This window comes from Pipra filicauda, unplaced genomic scaffold (assembly GCF_003945595.2).
Source record: "Pipra filicauda isolate LSUMZ 115617 unplaced genomic scaffold, ASM394559v2 scaffold623_size210332_pilon, whole genome shotgun sequence".
NCBI lineage: Eukaryota > Metazoa > Chordata > Aves > Passeriformes > Pipridae > Pipra > Pipra filicauda.
The window spans coordinates 134,518-158,515 of record NW_024104780.1 but is presented as its reverse complement, the minus strand read 5'-3'; the positions used below and the strand labels follow the sequence as shown (position 1 = coordinate 158,515).

Here is a 23,998-nt window from a genome sequence, read left to right as displayed (position 1 = left end):
GTGTCACGATGGTCCCTTGATCCCATGAGGTTCCGCAGTGTCCCAGGGTTCCTTTGGCTCCAGAAGGCTGATCTCGGGCTCTGAGACAGAACTGAACCAGCAGTGGTTGTCCAGAATGTGCCCTAGAAAATATCTGTGTAACCAACTGCAATGGAGAGAAACCAGCCAAGGAAAGGAAAGAAACAATCAAGGAAGGAACTCGTGGTTCACAGAAGCAGCAAAGCAGGCAAAGGTGGGGTGTTACAGAATCCCAGAATGAAAGAATGTGCGAGTTGGAAGGGACCCCAGAGGGATCATCAAGTCCAACCCTCAGCCCTGCCCAGGCCCATCCCCAAGAGTCACAGCCTGTGCCCCAGAGGATCATCCAAACTCTCCTGGAGCTCTGTCAGCCTTGGTGCTGTGCCCACTGCCCTGGGGAGCCTGTTCAGTGCCAACCACCCTGGGGGGGAAGAACCTCTTTCTAACATCCAACCTGAGCCTGGCCTGACACAACTCCAGGCCATTCCCTGGGGGCTGTCCCTGGTCCCCCCAGAGCAGAGCTCAGGGCCTGCCCCTCCTCTGCCCCTCCTGAGGAAGTTGGAACTGCCATGAGGTCTCCCCTCAGTCTCCTCTTGTGCAGCTGAACATCCCAAGTGCCCTGAGCTGCTCCTCCTTTGGCTTCCCCTGCAGAGCCTTCCCCATCCTGGTGGCCTCCTTTGGACACTCTCTACTGGCTCCATCTCTTCCTTCCATTGTGTCCCCCCCGAGTGCCCCACTATTGAGGTGAGGCCGCCCCAGGGCAGAGCAGAGCGGGACAATCCCCTCCCTGGCCCGGCCATGCTGGGCCTGATGCCCCCAGGACAGGGTTGTCCCTCCTGGCTGCCAGGGCACTGCTGACTCCTGGCCAAGTGGGCACCCCCCAGGACCCCCAGGGCCCTTTCCCAGCACTGCTCTCCAGCCTCTCATTCCCACTCTGTCCCCACATCTGGGGTTGCCCCATCCCAGGGGCAGAATCCGGCACTGCCCCTTGTTGAACTTCCATGGGGGGTGATTCCCAGCCCTGGCATCTGTCCAGGTCTCTCTGCAGGGCCTCCCTGCCCTCCAGGGACTCAGCAGCTCCTCCCAGGTTGGGGTCATCTGCAAACTTGCTCCGTGTCCCTTCCAGTGCTGCGTCCAAGTCATGGATGGAGATGTTGGAGAGCACAGGGCCCAGATGGAGCCCTGGGGAACCCCCCTAGTGACCCCCATCTGATGTCCCCCCAGTCACTGCCACCCTCTGGGCCCGACCCGGGAGCCCATTGCTCGCCCAGCACAGGGTGTGTTTATCCAGCTCTGGGCTGGACACTTTGTCCAGAGGGATCTGGGCACAGACACTGTGGGAAGCTTCACCGAAACCCAAAAGGATCCCATCAACTGCCTTCCCTTGATCAGCCAGGGGGTGATGTTGTCATAAAGTAACTCAGGTTTGATCAGCAGGCCTTTCCTCTGGGGAAGCCGTGCTGGCTGTGATACCCCACAGCAGGGTGGGAGCTCAGGGGCCACCCCAGACCCCCCTTTTCCCACCTTTTCCCCCGTGGCCACTGCAGCACCAGCTGTTGGGTGGAGGGGAACCCCCCATCAGACCCCCAGGGATGAACAGGGGGTTGGGGACCCCCCCAGTGCAGATCCAACCCCCCCAGAGCCCCAGGGAACTGCTCCAGGGCTCAAGTGATGGGGACACCAAGGGACCTCTCTGGGACTCCTCTTCCTGCTGTCCCACCCCCCTTTTCTGCCCCTCTCCCACCCCTTTCCTATGGTCCCCACAACCCCCAGACCCCCTCTGCACTCAGTTTGTGTCTCACATGCCCCTCCCAATAACTTTGGGGTCCCAACACCCCTCACACTCAGTTTTGGGGGTCTCAGCCCAATTCTTTTCCCTTCTTTTCCACCCCTTTCCTATTGTCCCACTAAACCACAGCTTCCCTGTGCTCCCTTTGGGGGTCCCACCCCTTTGGCCCCTCAGCTGAAGGGGTCCTACCCCCCCTTTTTCCCACCTTTTCTCCCCTTTCCTGTTCCCTTTCCCCATCCCCCCTGTGGCAGGGGGAGTTCAAGGCTTAGACAAAGTTGATTGGAGAAGTCCTGCCCTGGAGTCCCGAGGTGCAGAACGGACTCCCTGGCTTTCTAAACTCCTGCTCCCAGAGGAGCCTGGGGGCAGCTGGATCCAATCTCAGCCTTGGGTTATGCCAATGCTTTGAATTTAAGGAATTATAGAGATGGGATTGAACCAGTTTTGTCCCACAGGTTTTAATGATGGAAAAGCAGATATATTTATATCAATGAACTACTTATTACTAATAATGATCAGACAAAAGGACTAAACCAGAATTATTTACTACACAACATACACACTAAAACTACCAGTAGTACAGGATAAGGTAGGACAGGGCACTACACTAAAGCAATTGTTGAAGCAATTCTACTAAAGGTGGCAAACAAGCAAGAATTCTTAATTAGAGATGGATGGAACTCCCCCAGAGCAGCGCTCGTGGGGAGATCTCTGCTCTCAACCTCCAGCAGTGACCTTGGGGGGTCCCCAGCCAAGGCAGGAATCTCCACACACCCCCAAGAAGGGTTCTGTTGGAAGAACCTGCCCCTGGGAAAGGGGACTGGCCCTTTCTGGTAGAAACCCAGGGACTGACAGTCCTTGGACTCCAGGGCTTCCCTCACCATCAGGGGCTTCATTTGGGGTCAAACCAGTCTGGGGTCCAACATCTCCTGCCTTGTCCCGGCCCCCTCTCAGCTCAGCACTGACCCCTTTGCAAATGGGGCATTGTCTTGGGGCCATTGCAGGGGGGATGTCCTGCCCCAGTGTCCCAGTGTTCCTTTAATTGCCAGAGGCCCTGCAGTGTCCCAGTGGCCCCTTGATTCCATGACCTTCTGAAACACCTCAGGCTTCCTTTGGTTCCATGAGGCCCCCCTGTCACAAAGGCCCCTGGATTCCATGAATTCCGCAGTGTCACAAGGTTCCTTTTTTTCCATGGGGCCCTGCAGTGTCCCAATTGTGCCTTGATTCCAGGAGTACCCCAATTCTCCCCGGGTTCCTTTGGTTTCAGGAGGTCCCGCAGTGTCCCAGCGGCCCCTTCATTCCAGGCAGGCCCAGGGAGACGAAGGCAAAGACGGAGCCCCGACCCCCGTCAGCATCTTGGGGGGGCGGGGGGGCAGGACCCGGGAAACGGCGGCGGCTGCTGGGAAGGGACTGGGGGACTGGGATGGACTGGGATGGACTGGGATGGACTGGGACATGGACTGGGATGGACTGGACTGGGATGGACTGGAATGGACTGGGATGGACTGGGACGGACTGGGATGGACTGGGATGGACTGGGACACCGGGATACACCGGGACCAGGACTGGGACCCAGCAGGACCCCCCGGGAGCAGGATCTGAGCACACTGGGACCCTCCAGGACCAGAACTGGGGCAACAGGGATCATACTGGGAGCAACTGGGACCACACTGAGGGCTACTGGGAGCAACTGGAGGCCACACAGGATATAGTGGGAGTGCCTTGGAGTCACTGGGATCATACTGGTGGAAACTGGAATCTTACTGGGGCATCTGGGAATGACTGGGAAGGACTATGAGCATGCTGAGGGTTCTACTGGGATATACTGGGAGTGTCTGCAACCATGGTGGGGGTGACTGGGACCGTACTGGGAGTGACTGGGATTACGTGAATGGGAATTACGACCAGGCTGGGGGCAACTGGAAGGAATTGAGTGACTGGATTTACAATAGAAACAACTGGGATTGACTGGGACAGTCAGGAGGGAAGACCGGGATCATACTTGGAGTGACTGGATCTGTGCTAGGGGCAACTGGGAGCAACTGGGACCATACTGGGATCACGGTGGGAGCAGCTTGGCCCATGCTGGGAGCAACTGAGACCACACTGAGGTCATACTGGGATCATACCAGGAGTGAGTGGGATCATGCAGGAGGTGATTGGGATCATACTGGGACCACTAGGAAGGCACTGGGGATGATGGAAAGTGGCTGTGAGCAACTGGGATCCTGCTGGAAGCTTCTGGGGACAACTGGGAATGAGTGGGACCACATGGAGGAAACTGGGAGCAACTGGGAGAGACCAGGAGTGCCTGGGATCATCCTGGGACTGACTGGGCGCCGAATCCGAAAAATCGGTCCGAGAAACTGCTCAGAGACTTTTTTCTCTTTAAGCAGCCAGGTATTTGTTTCTTCAACGTTGGGAACAAGCCAGCTCGCGCTGGACAAACTTGCTCCAAGGCTTCACACAAAATCAGCATTTTTATACAATCTTCAGCTGTGATTAAATGCATATTCAAGTGATTCCAACATCTCTCTCTGCATATTAAGAATAGGCGGAGTATAGGTGGAGCTCAGGCGGGGCTTGGGGCGGTGCTTCTCTTGGCCCTCAATCCTGAGGGGACTTCCACTCTTCCTCCATGGCTCTGGGGGCTTCAACTCATCTTCCTCAGCTTGACCTTCCTTCTCTTCCATTGTTCTTGACCCGCTCCCTGAAGCTTGGAAAAAGCCCTGGCTCCCGGCCTATTCCTCCTCTTCCAATGTCTCCCTGATCCTGCTGTCTCTCTAATTTATCCCCTCTAGGCCTAGGACATGTTCCTGTACTATTCTCTGAAGCTTTGCTCCAGTCAGTAGAACAGAACGAGCACAGATGGTCTTGGATGTTGGGAGCTTGTTAGCAGGCCCAAATTTCTTTGTGAACTCTTTTGGGCCTGGCCTCCTGTTCCACCAGGGACACAGCCCGGGCCCGGGTGTTCCCATTCCCATTCCACGGGTTTGCATTCCTGTTCCAGGTGTTCCCATCCCATTCTAGTTGTTCCCATCCCATTCCAGGTGTCCCCATTCACATTCCCATTCCCATTCCAGGTGTTCCCATTCCAGGTGTTCCCATTCCAGGTGTTCCAATTCCCTTTCCAGGTGTTCCATCCCATTTTAGGTGTCCCCATTCCCATTCCTATTGTCCCTCCTCCCATTCCTGGTGTTCCCATCCCACTTCTGTTTTCCCCATTCCCAGTTCTTGGTGTTCCCATTCCCATTCCAGGTGTCACCATTCCCATTCCTATTGTCCCCATTCCCATTCCAGGTGTTCCCATCCCACCTCTGTTTTCCCTATTCCCATTCCAGGTGTCTCCATTCCCATTCCAGGTGTCCCCATTCCAATTCCTGGTGTCCCCAGTCTGCTCTTAATGTTCCAATTCCCATTCCACGAATTCCCATTCCAGGTGTTCTCATTCCCATTCCACGAATTCCCATTCCCATTCCAGGTGTTCCCATCCCAGTTCCTGCAGTCTCCATTCCAATTCCTGGTGTCCCCATTCCCATTCCTGGTGTCCCCAACCTGCTCCCAGTGTCTCCATCCCTCTCCCCGGTGTCCCCATTCCCAATCCAGGTGCCCCCATTCCCAGGTCCTGATGTCTCCATTCCCATTCCTGTTGTTCCCAGTCAGCTCCCAATGTTCCCATTCCCATTCCAGGTGTTCCCCATTCCCATTCCAGGTGTCCCCATTCCCATTCCCCCTGTCCCCATTCCCATTCCTGGTTCCCAGGGAGGAACTGCCGGATGCCGGAGGAGGCGTCAGAATTTATTGCCCAAAGCAGGAGATTTTCACACCAAAATAACCCCTGGTGATGTCACCAATGTCCCTGTGATGTCACCAATGTCCCCGTGATGTCACCAATGTCCCTGTGATGTCACCGCTGTCCATGTGATGTCACCAATGTCCCCGTGATGTCACCACTGCCATTTCCCCTGCTGGTTTACCTTAAAACCAGCACACCAGGTCTGTGCCCAACGGGGGTCCCTGTGGATCATCCAACGCGGGTCCTCCCATGGCTGATGGAGTTGGAGCAGCGGCCGAAGCTCTTCCCGCAGTCGGGGCACTCGGGGCTTCCATTACTGGTGGGTCCGTTGGTGGGAGGTCAAGGAAGAGCTCTGCCTGAAGCTCTTCCCACACTCCCCACAGTGGAAGGGCCTCTCCCTGATGTGGAGGTGACGGTGGGTGTAGAGGGTGGAGCTGTCCCACCTTCCCTACACGTGTAGGGCTGTTCCCCAGTGTGGATGTGCTGGGGGCTGAGCAGCTTGGGGCTTCTGCTGAAGCTCTTCCCACATTCTGAGCACTTGTAGGGCCATTCCCTGCTGTGGATGCAACGGTGTTTGCAAAGGCTGGAGCTGTCCCTGAAGCTCTTCCCACACTCCGCACACGTGTAGGGCCTTCCCCACTGTGGATCATCTGGTGTCGGAGCAGGTTGGAGCTCTGATTGAAGCTCTTCCCACATTCCTCACACATGTAGGGCCTTTCCCCACTGTGGATCATCTGGTGTCGGAGCAGGGTGGAGATCTGAGTGAAGCTCTTCCCACATTCCTCACACATGTAGGGCCTTTCCCCACTGTGGATCATCTGGTGTTGGAGCAGGTGGGAGCACTGTTTGAAGTTCTTCCCACACTCCCCACACGTGTAGAGTCGTTCCCCGGTGTGGATGCGACAGTGCTTGCGGAGGTTGGAGCGGTCACTGAAGCTCTTCCCACACTCCCCACATGTGTAGGGCCGTTCCCCACTGTGGATGTGCAGGTGGGTGAGGAGGGTGGTGTTCTGGCTGAAGTTCTTCCCACACTCCCCACACGTGTAGGGCCGTTCCCCACTGTGGATCATCTGGTGTCGGAGTAGGTGGGACTTCTGATTGAAGCTCTTCCCACACTCCCCACACGTGTAGGGCCGTTCCCCACTGTGGATGCGCTGGTGGCTGAGGAGGTGGGTGCTCCTGCTGAAGCTCTTCCCACATTCCAAACACCTGAAGGCCTTTTCCCTGCTGGGAGGCTGCTCAGGGACCACCAGCTCGCAGCTCCGCCTCAAGCTCCGGCCGCCTTCCCGGCACACGCTGGCTCTTTCCTCCTCACAGCCCCCTGGGCTGGCTTTGCAGCCCCTCCTGCGGGGGCATCTCCGGCCCTTTTCCTCCCCGCTGCCTTCCTGCGCCGGGGAGCCCTTCAAAACGGCCTCTCCCACCAGGCTCTGCCGCCGGGATTTGTCCTCCGCGCTCTCCGGCCTCACCTCGGGGCCTGGGGCAGGAAGCAACAAGGACACGCAGGGGATTTACCTCCGGCCCACAGGGAAGCCCAAGGACATCCCCCCAACTCCGGCCCCGGCAGGACGGCCACAAAAGACAAAAGACCGACCCAAAGGGGCACTGACTTCCTCCTCACCTGCCTGGGGGGCCCGCGGCATCTTCCTCTTCCTCGCAGCCTCCTCCTCCATCCGCCAAGCTTTGGGAAGCAGAAATCCTGCTGGGGGGGAAAAACAAGGGGTGAGCGCGTTGCCTTGGGGGTTCCTCCTGCCCAAGTCCAGCTCTAGGACTCACCGGGCATCTTGTGCCCATAAAAACCCCCAAAACACCAACATTCAGCCCAAAAACCCCTCCCAGGAGTTCCCCCTCTCTGCTCTCTGGGGTTTGGGGGGTCCCCCCTGTCTGGCCTGATGGCACTTCTGCCTGCATTGGGGGTCCCCCTTCTCCGGGCTGCTGGGGGTCCCACAGCATCGGGGGGTTCCCACTCTCCGGGGTCCCCTTTAGTGTTGCCAGGGGGGTCCCAGGGCTCACTTCTCCCCACTCTGCCTCCCGGGGCCGGCCGGCCCTCCTCTCTCGCCTCCCACCCTCGCAAACCTCTTGGCGCTCTCGGCTCCCACCCCGCCTCAAGGCCCCCCCTCCTCTCCACACTCCAAGGCCTTCCCCCTCTCCGGGACCCCCGCTTAAGGGGCCCGGCGCTCCCTCTCTGCTCCCCCCCCTCCAGCATTCCGGGGGTCCCCCAGTTCCGGGATCGCCCCTCTCCGCTCTCCCCACTCCGCGGCTACCGGGGTTCCCCCCCGGCTCTCACGGGGGGCCCCCAAACCGCTCTCGCCCCCCCCGCCATTGCCGAGCCACCGCCAGGACCTTTGGGCTGCTCTTCTTTGTGCTCCCGCTCGGCTCCTCCCTCGGCTGGGCCGCCGCTTTTGGCGGGTTTCCTCCTCCGGGATCCACCCCCTGCAGCCCTTCCCCCCCTGGCCCAGCCCCCTTGGGCCCCCTTGGGCCCCCCTTGGGCCCCCCTTGGGCCCCCCTTGCCCAATAAGTCTGATTATACAGACAAGCAATTGGTTTTAATCCACAAAACCCAAATGTAGAACCCAGCACCCTGGGCCATGAACAAAGTGCTGTTCCTTGGGCCCCCCCAAAGTCCAAAGGAAAGGGAGAGGGGAAAAAAAACCTACTGGTGAGAGAGCTGTTGCAGTCTGGTCAAAAGTGGTGGTTGCAGTCCAGTTGAGGCGGGTGCTCTCAGGCTGGTTGAGAGCGGTGAGCTGCAGTCCTCCTCTGGATCCCACGAGTGCTAAAAAGGTTCTGAAACTCCAGGTTTATATATTCTCCAGTTCAGGCAGGAATGCCCAGTCCTCCCCTCACAGCGGGCAATTCCATAAAAGGATGCTTAATTTTTCATTCAGAACGGGCAATTCCATAAAAGGCTATGAGGATGCTCAGTCCATAAAAGGGTAGGAGGGTGCTCAGGACATCCCCCCCACCTCACAGGCCTCTCCTGACAACAGTTCCTGGGAAAATGGCATGGAAGGCCAGAGAATCCACAGTTTTGGGCTACACCCATCCAGTGAGGAATCGGTCCCAGCTGTTCTAACTAGGACACTGTGTCCGTCATCGCTGCCATCATCATCATCATCGGCCTCCTGGGAGTCGGTGTCTGGAAGCTCCGATCCGGTAACTCCCGGGATGGGGGTCGGGAAGGGGCACGGATCCGCCCGGCAGCATTCCGGGGATCCTGTGCCACGGGTGCTGATCCCGCTTTCTTTCCATAGGGAAGAGGGAGGGGAATGGATACGACCCCGCGCCCACCAGTGAGTCCCAGCAGCGTGTGTGGATCCAGATCCTCTGGGCAGGGATCCCAGGATGGAGGCCGGGATTCCAGAGGGGAATGGGGGCCTAATGGCTGGAGCGGGATTGGAAGGGGATTCCAGCTCAGGGCAGGATTCCAGAGTGGGCTCAGGTGGAATTGTGGACTGGGATCAGGGTTGGATTCTGGAGTGGGATTGGCGTGGGATGGATGGAGTGGGATTGGCGTGGGATGGATGGAGTGGGATTGGGGTGGGATGGACAGAGCAGGATCAGGTGGGATTCTGGAGCAGTTCCTACTCTCCCTGGGCTCCACAGCCGGCTCCATCCCCTGGGATGGGAACAGGGATGTGGTGACTCCTTTCCCCGCTCTCATCCCAGCAGGAATCACAGCCTGAGTGATCCTGGAGCTGGATCCGCCCCTTCCCTCTCCCTGTGGAAAGGCAGGAGCTGCTGGCAGAGCTCATCCCGCTGCTCCCACCCACCCCGACCCCCCTGCGGCTCTTCCCGATGGATCAACTTCCTGCTTTTTCCCATGTGAAACCCAGGACCACAATTATTCCTGAGGCTTTAATTTGGGTGTGAAAATCTCCTGCTTTGGGCAATAAATCCTGGCTCCCTCCTCTGGCATCCGGCAGTTCCTCTGTGGGAACCAGGAATAGGAATGGGGACAGGGGGAAATGGGATGGGGACATTGGGGACAAGGATGGGGACACTGGGAGCAGGTTGGGGACAGCAGGTATGGGAATGGGAACTCCAGGAATGGGAACTCCAGGAATGGAAATGGGGACATTGGGAGCAGGTTGGAGTCACCAGGAATGGGAATTGGGACACCGGGAATGGGAATGGGGACATGGGAGACCAGGATAGGGATATTGGGGACAGGAACGGGGACACTGGGAGCAGGTTGGCACAGCAGGAAGTGGGAATGGGAACAGGGATGGGAACCCCAGGAATGGGAATGGGGAGAGGGATGGGAACCCCAGGAATGGGAATGGGGACAGGGATGGGAACCCCAGGAATGGGAATGGGGACAGGGATGGGAACGTGTCTCTCCAGGAGTTGGTTCAATACAAAGGTCGGTCCCTGGCTCGAGGCCACGGGAAGCCCCTTCTTTGGGAATGTCTGGGAAGCAGGTGTCAGAGGTTTGAAAAGAGGTGTTGGAATTGTTTCCCAGGGTCCCCCCCATTGCCATCTGTGTCTCCCGGGATGGGGTGGGTTGGAGCGGAGCCGCAGGCACTGGGCAGGGGCAGTGGGGGGAGGGCGGCTCTCGGGGACACCGCGGTGGCCGCGGGGAGGGCGGGGGGTCCTTTGTTCGGGGGCTTTTGGGGTTTGTCCGGGACCGGACAGAGCGGGAGCTGGTTTTGGCCACCTTGTTCTCTTTTCCTGAGAGGAAGTTTTTTCCCCCAGGACACCTCGTGGAGAGCGACCGAGAGAGAGAGAGAGAGAGAGAGAGAGAGAGAGAGAGAGAGAGAGAGAGAGAGAGAGAGAGAGAGAGAGAGAGCCCGACCCATCTGGGAGCGAGGTGTTCTGCTTTGGGGACTGCCCCTGGGAAAAGGGACTCCTTCACTGCTGGCTGCGAGCACACGGGGCTGCGAGAGCTTTGAACTGCCGGGACAGTTTCTCCCCCCCACCTGGGGATTTGGGACTTTGTTTGGTTTCTTCTGAAAGTTTTTGGTTGCACCATTTGTTGTTTATTCAGATTTTGTTAATAAAAAGCTGCTTCTTTTCCTTTTCCACACTTCCACCTGAAGTCTCTTAATTTCTAAGTTCTAATCTTGTTTAACTAAGACCCAGTGCCCTCAGGGGGAGGAGGAGGAAAGGAGACCAAGAGGTACTTTGGCCACTCAAACTGCAGAGGAACAACCCTTGCCAGTAGCAGTCGCCCCTCTACAGAAGAAATCCAAGACCAAATCAGCTCAGTTAGTGAGGGATGAAGGGGAAGCAGAGTCCTCAGAACAGGAGCAAGAGGCAGGGCCAGAGATAATCACCAGATCCCCATCCCCAGCTGACCTGTGAGAGATGTGAAAAGATTTCAGCCTCCAGCTGGGAGAGCCCCTGCTGACCTGGTTGCTCCAGTGCTGGGATATCATGGCCCAGCATATGGAACTAGGTGGGAGTGCAGCCAAGCAACTGGGATCCCGGTCCTGGGATGTTGGGATTGACCAGGGGAGTGGGAAGAGGACAGAGAGGGGATGAGAGCCGGGTACAGGCTTGGGAATTGCCAGGAGGGCTTTTGAAAGGAGCGCAGGGGAAAGGGATGTCTAAGAACAAGTCCCTCAGGAGAGGGAAGCAGAGAGGCTGAGTTTTGACCCCAGCACAAAGGTGTGCAGGGCAGAGCAGAGAATATGCCCACATAAGATTCTTGTGCGTCCGTCTTTGCGGTTCTGACAGGCACTTCTTGTCAGAGCCTGTCCTCTCCATTCCAGAATAGGCCCTGGCAACCAAAGAACCAACACCCCACACCACAGTGCAGACCAACCCATGTACTTTGGACCCTTTTGTTGTCCTATCCATTCTGGCCTATCCTCTCCATTCCAGAATAGCCTCTGGAAACCAAAGAACCAAGCCTCCCCCATGTGACAGTTCAACCCCATCCGTGTGCCAAGGGCTCCTTTGTGGTGTCACAGCCTGTCCCCTCCATTCCAGAATGGGCCCTGGCAACCAAAGAACCAACACCCTCCAACCCCAGAGTGAAGCCCCACCTTTGTGCCATGGGCCCTCTTGGGATGTCACAGCCTATCCCCTCCATTCCAGAATGGCTGCTGGAAACCAAAACACCAATGTCTCACAGCCCCTAGTGCAGCCCAACCCCTGTGCCATGGGCCCCTTTGTGATGTCACAGCCTGTCCTCTCCATTCTGGAATAGCCCCTGGAAACCAAAGAACCAACACCTCACACCCCCACAGTGCAACCCCACCTGTCTGCCACGGGACTCTTTGGGATGTCACGGCCTTTCCCCCAGGAAAGAAAGCCTGGAACCTTTGGGTTTCAGATGCAGTTGGGGGGCCACCCTGGGCACTCCATGGGCAGCAAGAGCTTTCTGTCCTGGCCCTTTTTGTCTGGCAGGAATCTTCAGCTCTGTTCAGTTTGGGCCGTCAGACTGGCAATTTCAGCTCAGGGCTCCTGCAAGTGAATGACAGCCCTGCCCTCCAGGAAAGAAACCCCTTACCCTCGGTCTCTTCTCCTGTTCCTTAAAACACAACCTGCAGGGGAGCTTTCTGGGATCTCTTCTCTTGGGAATTGGGAAGACAGACCCACTCCCATGTTTAACACCTCAGGCAAAACCACCCTTGGAACACCTTTCCCAACCCTCCCAACCTTTCCCAAAGCCCAGATTTTACAGGTGTCCTGTAATTCTGGCCCAATCTCACCCAAGCCCACAAACCAGGACAGAAACCTCTCAGCCTCACGCTGCATCCTTCCCATTGCTGTGCCTTATGTGCAGGCAAAAGGCCTTAAAACCAAGGACCCAAAATTCATGACCTGTTCTTTTTCCCAGAAAAGAAGGCGTGGTGAACTCTCCAGACCAGGGAACTGGAAGATCTCCCCCAAACTCCTTTGGTACACGCTGCAGGGCCAACGATTCCTCTGCTCTGCCCTGTCGGCGCTGCTTTGTCTCATCTGGGTCCCCAGAAACTGTCAGTGAAAGCCGGGGAATAAAATCTCTGAGCAGTTGGTTGGGTTCCAGAGCTGACCCTACTTCATTCAGCGCTGAAGGGACACAGGAATTGCTCTCTAACACCTGTACATCAGTTCTCAAAACTTTTAACTATTTCTACATTTTATCAAACAAAGGAATTCCTGTCCATTGGCTTACCAGTTCTCTGCAGGAATTCTTCTTCTCTCTTCCATTGGCTCTTGATTTCTCACTTTGCATGATACTTAGTCCACAATTTTTGTCCTTTTCTTGTCTTTTCCCTGGATAGAGAGAGCCTCAGTAACTGTCTGTCTTAGTGTTGTCTTTGTCTCTGGTTTCTCTAAGGGTCTTTGTGGTTTAGAAATTCTGCCTTCTTGGTGTCCAGGTCTCAAAAATAGATTTCTCTGCCAGGTCTATGACCACTGAAATATGGCAGGCCTTCAACTTTTACTTTGTTTTTCTAACAAATGACCATGGTCCAGAACTTGTCCATCATCCCTTGTCTATTGCCCCCATTCAATCTCCTGCCAGCAGTTTCTCCCCACTGCTGGGTGGGCTCCTTTGTCAAGCACTAGAACTTGTTGGGTAACAGGCCCAGTCCTGTTGCATATTTTTCGTGGGGATGTGCAGGAGGGCATTGAGTCTTCCAGGAGCAAATTGGCAGAGGACCCCAAGCTGGCTTGCAGTGTGGATGTGCTGGAGGGCAGGAAGGCTGTGCAGAGGGACCTGGCCAGGCTGGACCTCTGGGCCGAGCCCGTGGGCATGAGGTTCAAGAGTGCCTTTGGGGCCTTTGGGGCCTCTGGCCACAAGAACCCCCTGCAGCTCCAGGCTGGGGGCAGAGGAGCTGCAAAGGGTCCCCGTGGGAGAGGCCCTGGGGGTGCTGGTGGACAGAGGTTGAACCTGAGCCAGCGGGTGCCCGGGTGGGCAAGAAGGCCAAGGGCAGGCTGGCCTGGATCAGAAAGAGTGTGGCAGCAGGAGCAGGGCAGTGATGCTTCTGCTGGACTGGGCACTGGTGAGGCCACAGCTGGAGTGCTGTGTCCAGCTCTGGGCCCCTCAATTCAGGGAGAACCTTGAGGGGCTGCAGTGGGTGGAGAGCAGGGCAATGGAGCTGGGCAAGGGTCTGCAGTGCCTGGCCTGTGAGGAGCAGCTGAGGGAGCTGGGCTTCTCCAAGCTGGAGAAGAGGAGGCTCGGGGCTGACCTTCTCCCTGTCCACAACTTCCTGACAGGAGGCTGGAGCCAGGTGGGGGTCAACCCCTTCTCCGAGGCAACAGGCGATAGGACAAGAGGACATGAGGACCTGCCTGTCAGGGGCTGTTTGTCAGGGACAGGAGCAGGACTTTTTGGAGAGAAACAGGGATTAGGTATTGAAATGGGCTGCCCAGGGAGGTGGTGGAGTCACCGTCCCTGGAGGTGTTTAAGCAAAGCCTGGCCATGGCACTGAGTGCCGTGCTCTGCTTGACGTGCTGGGGATGGGGCGTAGGCTGGACGCCGGTTGATCTCACAAGTCTCTGCCAAGCTCAGGGACTCTGGGCTTCTGTGCCAGCCCAGCCTTTGGGGACAGCGTGCTGGTGGCTCCGAGGCTCTGTCCTTGCCTTGCCTTGCCCATCTCCTGGCTGCCAGGCAAGGGCCTTGTGACATCACAGCCTCTGTGGAACAGTGTGGGGGCTGAAAACTGTCAGTGCTGCGTCCCCGTGCCCAGAGCCTGGGCAGAAGTCGGCTGGCAGGGACGGGCAGAGACTGTGCAGAGGTGTCAGCTCGGCCCGCAGCAGCACGATGCCCAGCCAGGGCATCTCCTGGCTCCTCAGGCTCTCGCTGCTCCTGCTCTTGCCTGGCCCACTCGAGCCTTGCAGCCGTGCCACAGGTGCCATTGCTGAGAACCGGGCTTTTCCTTGGATGGCCCCTTGCCAGAAAAGGCAGGAGAGGTTGGAGAGAGGGGAAGGAGGGGGGTCAGGCCGCTGGGATGGGGCCGGCGGGCCATGAGCCCGAAGCCAGCAAGGCCTTGGGCCCACACGGTGTCAGGGGAGGACTGAGAGCCCCCAGGGAGGAGGAAAGCTGGGCAGGCCCCAAGGCTGCTGGGCCTCTTCCTTGCCAGCCCTTTGGCCAAGGCCCCCAGGCAGAGGTGGGGCTCAGCCCCTGCCCAGCAATGGGGCACAGGCTGAGCCCCAGGGACACCAGAGCCAGGCGGCCTGAGCTCTTCTTCCTGCAGCGTCTGCCTGGGGCAGCCCAGCCAGGCCTGAGTCTCTGCAGGAGAGGCCAAGCCCAGCCAGAGAGGGCTCAGCCCTCTGAGGCTGCACTCACTGCAAAGGGAACAAAACACTGGCCCAGAGGACATCCTGCCCCCAAATGGAGAACTGGAAAGGTCGAGAATAAAAAAGTCACCCCCCTCCACTAGCCAAGAAATGTTCAGACCTCTTTCCTAAACGCATCCAGGACTCGGGTCACCCAATTTTCTCTCTGAGAAGGGTTTTCCATGGTTCCCCTCAATTCCCAGGTTCAGGGGATCCCAGGACACTTTGGGAAGCGTTGGATGCCGTGTTGGGGTGCAGATGTCCCCCCAGATCTCTCCCAGAACATGGTGACACAAGGGGGGGGCACAGAGGGGTCCCCATTCCTGATCCATCCTGGAGCAACCACACTGGGGGCAACTGGGATCAGAGTGGGAGCAGCTGGGCCCCTGCTGGGCTCATACTAGGACTATACTGGGACTGACCGTAGTAATACTGGGAGCATGTGAGAGGCACTGCAACCATACGGGGGATGACTGGGAACAAACTGGATTCATACTGGAAGTGTTTGCAAGCTACTGGGATCATACTGGGAGTGACTGGACACATAGTGGGATCATCCTGGGAGCAACTGGGACCATGCAGGGGCAAATGGCATCGTCCAGGCAGTGATTGAAGGTGCCTGGGGCCAGACTGGACTCAGACTGGGAGTCCCTGAGAGGGAAAGGAACCATCCTGGGGGGGGACTGGGAGCAACTGGGACAACCTAGGGGGCAACTGGGATCCAATTGGGAGTGACTGGGAGTGATTGGGATGATAGTGGGAGTGACCAGGACCATACATGAACCATCCTGGGAGTGACTGTAAGTGACTGGGATCATACTGGGAGCAACTGGGATCATGCTGGCGGCACAGAGAACAGAGGGAGAGGAGGGGAACAGAGAGAGGAGGGAAAGAGAGGGGACAGGGAATTTTAGAAAGGATAAAGAGGAAAGAAAGACAAAAAAAGAAGAAAAATAAGAGAAAAAGGTAAGTTTAAACATTCAGTAAATGTGTGAGTCACTGAGAGCTCCCAGGTCAAAGGCAGGTGAAGTGTTTGCAGGGGACAGGAGCCTGTTCAGGGCTCAGGAGCTGCTGCTGCCCAAAGGGAGGAAACGCCCCGAGGGCTCGGAGCAGAGTTTGTGCTTTGGGGCCTTTGCCAAGAACCCGCAGGAGGGAAAGCAGTTCCAGCCAGGGGGGCCCAGGGGCTCCCAGCACGGGCCCAGGGGCTCCCAGTCACCCCCAGGATGGGCCTAGTCACCCCCAGGATGGGCCCAGTCACCCCCAGGATGATCTCACTCACTTTTAGTCACGCCCAGTCTGATCCCAGCATGATCCCAGTCACTCCCAGTCTGATTCCAGTCTCTCCTAGTAGGATCCAAGTTACCCCCTGCAAGGTCCCAGTTGCTCCCAGTCAGTCCCAGTATAATCCCAGTCAGTCCTGGTGTCTCCCACTATATCCCAGTTGCCCCCAGTGTGGTCCCACTCACTCCCGGTCATTTCCAGTAGCTTCCAGCATGATTCCAGTTGCTCACAGCCACTCCCAGTCACTCCCAGTGTGCTCCCAGTCACTCCCACTATGATCCCAGTTACCTCCAGCATACTTCCAGTATATCCCAGTTGCACCAGCATGGTCCCAACTGCTCTCAGAATGTTCCCAGTCACTCCCAGTATGAACCCAGTCACCCTCACTGTGGGCCCAGTTGCCCACGCATGGGCCAAGCTGCTCCCACTGGGATCCCAGTGTGATCCCACTTGTCCCCAGCGTGGTCCCACTTGCTCCCAGTTCCTCCAAGTGTGATCCCAGCTGCTCCCAGTTGACCCTAGGATTGACCCAGTCACTCCTCATATGATCCCTGTATGATCCCGGTATGATCCCAGTACAATCACAGTTACCCCAGCATGGGCCAAGCTGCTCCCAGTTGCCTCCAGCACAGATCCACTCAATCCAAGTATGGTCCCAGTCTTCCCCCAGCATGGTCCCAGTCAATCCCAGTTGCCCCCTTGTACATCCAGTCACTCCCAGGTGCTCCCAGTCTAAGTCACTCCCAGTGTGGTCCCAGTCACCCCCAGGATGGTTGCAGACTCTCCCAGTAGATCCCAGTTGCCCTCAGCATGCTCACAGTCATACCCAGTTACATCCACTTGCCCCAGGATGCTTCCAGTTCCCATCAGTACAATCCCAGTCACTCCCAGTCTATGCCAGTTGCCTCTAGCATGCACCCTGTCACTCCCCGTTACTCCCAGTTCCACCATACTTCCAGCATGGCCCCACTGGCTCCAAGTTCCCCTCTATGTAGTTCCAGTCACTGCCAGTATGATCCCAGTCACTCCCAGTCACTCCCAATTGGATCCCAATTGCCCTCAAAGGTGGTCCCAGTTGCTCCCAGTCCCCCCCCAGGAGGGTTCCTTTCCCTCTCAGGGACTCCCAGTCTGAGTCCAGTCTGGCCCCAGGCACTTTCAGTCACTGCCTGGACGATGCCATTTGCCCCTGCATGGTCCCAGTTGCTCCCAGGAAGATCCCACTATGAGTCTAGTCACCCCCAGTATGATCCCAGGAACTTCCAGACACTTGCAGTACGAATCCAGTTTGATCCCAGTCACCCCCAGTATGGTTGCAGTGCCTCTCACATACTCCCAGTATTATTGCAGTCACTCCCAGTATGAGCCCAGTATGAGCCCAGTATGAGCCCAGTTGCCCTCAGCGTGGTTCCAGTTGCTCCCATTCACCCAGTGACTGTGTTTCAGTCACTCCCAGTATCATCCCTGTCACTCCCAGTCACCCCACTAGAGTTCCACTCCCTCCCAGTCCCTCCCAGGACCATCCCAGGAGGATCCCAGTGACACCCCAGATGGTGGCACTCACACCCAGGATGAACCCAGACATGCCCTGGCACTCCCAGGATAAAGCCATTTGCCCCCAGCAGGCTCCCAGTTCCTCCCAGTCACTGACTATGGTTCCAGTTGCTCCCAGGATGATCCCTGGCACTCCCAGTCACTCCCACTATGATCCCAGTCAGTCTCAGAATGATCCCAGTCACTCCTGGTCTCTCTCAGTATATCCCAGTTGCAGTCAATGTGGTCCCACTCACTCCCAGTTGCTCCCAGTAGCTGCCAGCATAATCCCAGTTGCTCACAGCCACTCCCAGTCACTCTCAAAGTGGTCCTAGTTGCTCCCAGTATGATCCCAGTCACTCCCAGTATGATCCAACTTGCTCTCAGTATATTCCAGTTCCACCAGCATGGTCCCACCTGCCCTCAGAATGCTCCCAGTCACTCCCAGTATGACCCAACTTGCTCTCAGTATATTCCAGTTCCACCAGCATGGTCCCACCTGCCCTCAGAATGCTCCCAGTCACTCCCAGTATGACCCCAGTCACCCTCACTGTGGGTCCAATGGCTCCCAAGATGATCCCATTGCCCCCAGCATGGACCAAGCTGTTCCCACTGTGATCCCAGTATGACCCCAGTTACCCCCCGTGTAGTCGCAGTTGCTCCCAGTTCCTCCCAGTGTGATCCCAGTTGCTCCAAGTTGCCCCATGATGCCAATTTTGCCCCCAAGAAGGCGCAGAGAACTGCTCAGAGACAAGAGTTAGTCTTTAAGCAGCGAGGTTTGTTTATTAGGCAACGCTGGAGAGCAGCCAGCTCGTGCTGGACAAACTGCTCTGTCTCTCCAGTGAAATTACAGCACTTTATACAATTTCTACGAGTGATTGCAACATGTTACATACATATTCATATGATTGCTACGTCTAATTATAATATTTATAATAGACCGAGTTTAGGCCCTTTTATTAAATTCCCCGCTCTGAGTATCCTCATAGCCTTTTATGGAATTGCCCGCTCTGAGGGAACGAACTGAGCATCCTTTTATGGAATTGCCCGCTGTGAGGGGAGGACTGGGCATTCCTGCCTGAACTGGAGAATATATAAACCTGGAGTTTTGGAACCTTTTTACCACTCGTGGGATCCAGAGGAGGACAGCAGCTCACCGCTCTCAACCAGCCTGAGACCACCCCCCTCAACTGGACTGCAACCACCACTTTTGACCAGACTGCAACAGCTCTCCCACCAGTAGGTTTTTTATCCCCTCTCCCTTTACTTTGGATTAGGGGGGGGCCCAAGGAACAGCACTTTGTTCATGGCCCAGGGTGCTGGGTTCTACATTTGGGTTTTGTGGATTAAAACCAATTGCTTGTCTGTATAATCAGACTTATTGGGCAAGGGGGGCCCAAGGAGGGCCCAAGGGGGGCCCAAGGGGGGTCCAAGGGGGCTGGGCCAGGGGGGCAAGGGCTGCAGGGGGCGGATCCCGGAGGAGGAAACCCGCCAAAAGCGGTGGCCCAGGCGAGGGAGGAGCCGAGCGGGAGCACAAAGAAGAGCAGCCCAAAGGTCCTGGCGGTGGCTCGGCAATGGCGGGGGGGCGAGAGCGGTTTGGGGGCCCCCCGTGAGAGCCGGGGGGGAACCCCGGTAGCCGCGGAGTGGGGAGAGCGGAGAGGGGCGATCCCGGAGCTGGGGGACCCCCGGAATGCTGGAGGGGGGAGCAGAGAGGGAGCGCCGGGCCCCTTAAGCGGGGGTCCCGGAGAGGGGGAAGGCCTTGGAGTGTGGAGAGGAGGGGGGGCCTTGAGGCGGGGTGGGAGCTGAGAGCGCCAAGAGGTTTGCGAGGGTGGGAGGCGAGAGAGGAGGGCCGGCCGGCCCCGGGAGGCAGAGTGGGGAGAAGTGAGCCCTGGGACCCCCCTGGCAACACTCAAGGGGACCCCGGCGAGTGGGAACCCCCCGGAGCAGTGGGACCCCCGGTAGCCTGGAGAAGGGGGACCCCCAATGCAGGCAGAAGTGTCATCAGGCCAGACAGGGGGGACCTTGCAAACCCCAGAGAGCAGAGAGGGGGAACTCTTGAGAGGGGTTTTTGGGCTGAATGTTGGTGTTTTGGAGGTTTTTATGGACACAAGATGCCCAGTGAGTCCTAGAGCTGGACTTGGGCAGGAGGAACCCCCAAGGCAACGCGCTCACCTCCTGTTTTCCCCCCCCAGCAGGATTTCTGCTTCCCAAAGCTTGAGCGGATGGAGGAGGAGGTTGCGAGGAAGAGGAAGATGCCGCGGGCCCCCCAGGCAGGTGAGGAGGAAGTCAGTGCCCCTTTGGGTCGGTCTTTTGTCTTTTGTGGCCGTCCTGCCAGGGCCGGAGTTGGGGGGATGTCCTTGGGCTCCCTGTGGGCCGAAGGAAAATCCCCTGCATGTCCTTGTTGCTTCCTGCCCCAGGCCCCGAGGTGAGGCCGGAGAGCCCGGAGGACAAATCCCTGGGAAAGGGGACTGGCCCTTTCTGGTAGAAACCCATGGACTGACAGTCCTTGGACTCCAGGGCTTCCCTCACCATCAGGGGCTTCATTTGGGGTCAAACCAGTCTGGGGTCCAACATCTCCTGCCTTGTCCCGGCCCCCTCTCAGCTCAGCACTGACCCCTTTGCAAATGGGGCCTTGTCTTGGGGCCATTGCAGGGGGGATGTCCTGCCCCAGTGTCCCAGTGTTCCTTTAATTGCCAGAGGCCCTGCAGTGTCCCAGTGGCCCCTTGATTCCATGACCTTCTGAAACACCTCAGGGTTCCTTTGGTTCCATGAGGCCCCCCTGTCACAAAGGCCCCTGGATTCCATGAATTCCGCAGTGTCACAAGGTTCCTTTTTTTCCATGGGGCCCTGCAGTGTCCCAATTGTGCCTTGACTCCAGGAGTACCCAAATTCTCCCAGGGTTCCTTTGGTTTCAGGAGGTCCCGCAGTGTCCCAGCGGCCCCTTCATTCCAGGCAGGCCCAGGGAGACGAAGGCAAAGACGGAGCCCCGACCCCCGTCAGCATCTTGGGGGGGCGGGGGGGCAGGACCCGGGAAACGGCGGCGGCTGCTGGGAAGGGACTGGGATGGACTGGGATTAACTGGGATGGACTGGAATGGACTGGGATAGACTGGGACACCAGGATACACCGGGACCAGGACTGGGACCCAGCAGGACCCCCCGGGAGCAGGATCTGAGCACACTGGGACCCTCCAGGACCAGAACTAAGGCAACAGGGATCATACTGGGATCACGGTGGGATAAGCTTGGCCCATGAGGGGAGCAACTGAGACCACACTGAGGGTGACTGGGGTCATACTGGGATCATACCAGGAGTGAGTGAGATCATGCAGGAGGGGATTGGGATCATCCTGGGACCACTAGGAAGGCACTGGGGATGACTGGAAGTGGTTGTGAGCAACTGGGATCCTGCTGGAAGCTTCTGGGGGCAACTGGGAATGAGTGGGACCACATGGAGGAAACTGGGAGCAACTGGGAGAGACCAGGAGTGACTGGGATCATCCTGGGACTGACTGGGCGCTGAATCCGAAAAATCGGTCCGAGAAACTGCTCAGAGACTTTTTTCTCTTTAAGCAGCAAGGTATTTGTTTCTTCAACGTTGGGAGCAAGCCAGCTCGCGCTGGACAAACTTGCTCCAAGGCTTCACACAAAATCAGCATTTTTATACAATCTTCAGCTGGGATTAAATGCATATTCAAGTGATTCCAACATCTCTCTCTGCAGATTAAGAATAGGCGGAGTATAGGTGGAGCTCAGGCGGGGCTTGGGGCGGTGCTTCTCTTGGCCCTCAATCCTGAGGGGACTTCCACTCTTCCTCCATGGCTCTGGGGGCTTCAACTCATCTTCCTCAGCTTGACCTTCCTTCTCTTCCATTGTTCTTGACCCGCTCCCTGAAGCTTGGAAAAAGCCCTGGCTCCCGGCCTATTCCTCCTCTTCCAATGTCTCCCTGATCCTGCTGTCTCTCTAATTTATCCCCTCGAGGCCTAGGACATGTTCCTGTACTATTCTCCCCATTCCCATTCCTATTGTCCCTCCTCCCATTCCTGGTGTTCCCATCCCACTTCTGTTTTCCCCATTCCCAGTTCCTGATGTCTCCATTCCCATTCCTATTGTCTCCATTCCCATTCCTATTGTCCCCATTCCCATTCCAGGTATTCCCATCCCACCTCTGTTTTCCCTATTCCCATTCCAGGTGTCCCCATTCAAATCCCAGATGTTCCCATTCCCATTCCTGGTGTCCCCAACCTGCTCCCAATGTTCCCATTCCCAATGTTCCCATTCCCAGCCCAGGTGACCCCATTCCCATTCCTGATGTCCCCATTCCCATTCCAGGTGTCCCCATTCCCATTCCAGGTGTTCCCATTCCAAGTGTCTCCATTCCAATTCCAGGTGTTCCCATTCCAGGTGTCTCCATTCCAATTCCAGGTGTTCCCATTTCCATTCCTGGTGTCCCCATTTCAATTCCAGGTGTTCCCATTCCAGGTGTCTCCATTCCAATTCCAGGTATTCCCATTCCAGGTGTCTCCATTCCAATTCCAGGTATTCCCATTCCAGGTGTCTCCATTCCAATTCCAGGTATTCCCATTCCAGGTGTCTCCATTCCAATTCCAGGTATTCCCATTTCTGGTGTCCCCATTCCCATTCCAGGTGTCTCCATTCCCATTCCAGGTGTTCCCATTCCAGGTGTCTCCATTCCAATTCCAGGTGTTCCCATTCCAGGTGTCTGCATTTCAATTCCAGGTGTTCCCATTTCCATTCCTGGTGTCCCCATTCCCATTCCAGGTGTTCCCATTCCAGGTGTCTCCATTCCAATTCCAGGTGTTCCCATTCCAGTTGTCTCCATTCCAATTCCAGGTGTTCCCATTTCCATTCCTGGTATCCCCATTCCCATTCCAGGTGTCTCCATTCCCGTTCCAGGTGTTCCCATTCCAGGTGTCTCCATTCCAATTCCAGGTGTTCCCATTCCAGGTGTCTGCATTTCAATTCCAGGTGTTCCTATTTCCATTCCTGGTGTCCCCATTCCCATTCCAGGTGTTCCCATTCCAGGTGTCTCCATTTCAATTCCAGGTGTTCCCATTTCCATTCCTGGTGTCCCCATTCCCATTCCAGGTGTCTCCATTCCCGTTCCAGGTGTTCCCATTCCAGGTGTCTCCATTCCAATTCCAGGTGTTCCCATTTCCATTCCTGGTGTCCCCATTCCCATTCCAGGTGTTCCCATTCCAGATGTCTCCATTCCCATTCCAGGTGTTCCCTCCCCATTCCACGTGTCCCCATTCCCATTCCTTCTGCCCCCATTCCCATTCCTAGTGTCCCCAGTCTGTTCCCAATGTCCCCATTCCAATTCCAGGTCTTCCCATTTCCATTCCTGGTGTTCCCATCCCATTGCTATTGTCCCAATCCCATTCTTTATGTCTCCATTCCCATTCCAGGCATTCTCATTCCCTTTCCAGGTGTTCCATCCCATTCGAGGTGTCACCGCTGACATTTCCCCTGCTGGTTTACCTTAAAACCAGCACACCAGGTCTGTGCCCAACGGGGGTCCCTGTGGATCATCCAACGCGGGTCCTCCCATGGCTGATGGAGTTGGAGCAGCGGCCGAAGCTCTTCCCGCAGTCGGGGCACTCGGGGCTTCCATTACTGGTGGGTCCGTGGGTGGGAGGTCAAGGAAGAGCTCTGCCTGAAGCTCTTCCCACACTCCCCACAGTGGAAGGGCCTCTCCCTGATGTGGAGGCGACGGTGGGTGTAGAGGGTGGAGCTGTCCCACATTCCCTACACGTGTAGGGCTGTTCCCCAGTGTGGATGTGCTGGTGCCTGAGCAGCTTGGGGCTTGTGCTGAAGCTCTTCCCACATTCCAAGCACTTGTAGGGCCATTCCCTGGTGTGGATGCAACGGTGTTTGCAAAGGCTGGAGCTGTCCCTGAAGCTCTTCCCACACTCCGCACACGTGTAGGGCCTTCCCCACTGTGGATCATCTGGTGTCGGAGCAGGTTGGAGCTCTGATTGAAGCTCTTCCCACATTCCTCACACATGTAGGGCCTTTCCCCACTGTGGATCATCTGGTGTCGGAGCAGGTGGGAGCTCTGTTTGAAGTTCTTCCCACACTCCCCACATGTGTAGGGCCGTTCCCCACTGTGGATCCTCTGGTGGCTGAGGAGGTGGGAGCTCTGAGTGAAGGTCTTCCCACACTCCCCACACATGTAGGGTCGTTCCCCAGTGTGGATGTACTGGTGGCTGAGGAGGTGGGAGCTCCGTTTGAAGCTCTTCCCACATTCCCCACACGTGTAGGGCCGTTCCCCAGTGTTGATTTGCTGGTGCCTCAGGAGGTTGGTGCTCGTCCTGAAGCTCTTCCCCCATTCCAAGCACCTGAAGGGCTTTTCCC

General features: G+C 56.9%; 1 protein-coding gene and 1 long non-coding RNA gene across 2 annotated transcripts in view; both read left to right on the top strand.

Annotated features, from left to right (window-relative positions):
• Nucleotides 1–23,998, top strand: part of LOC113998761 (class II histocompatibility antigen, B-L beta chain-like) — a 181,529-nt gene that overhangs the window by 45,959 nt on the left and 111,572 nt on the right. The window lies entirely within an intron of this gene.
• On the top strand, nt 8,652–9,305 carry LOC113987592. The gene is made up of 3 exons (XR_003540591.2): nt 8,652–8,750; nt 8,849–8,887; nt 9,267–9,305. It is a non-coding gene; the product is annotated as an uncharacterized LOC113987592 (long non-coding RNA).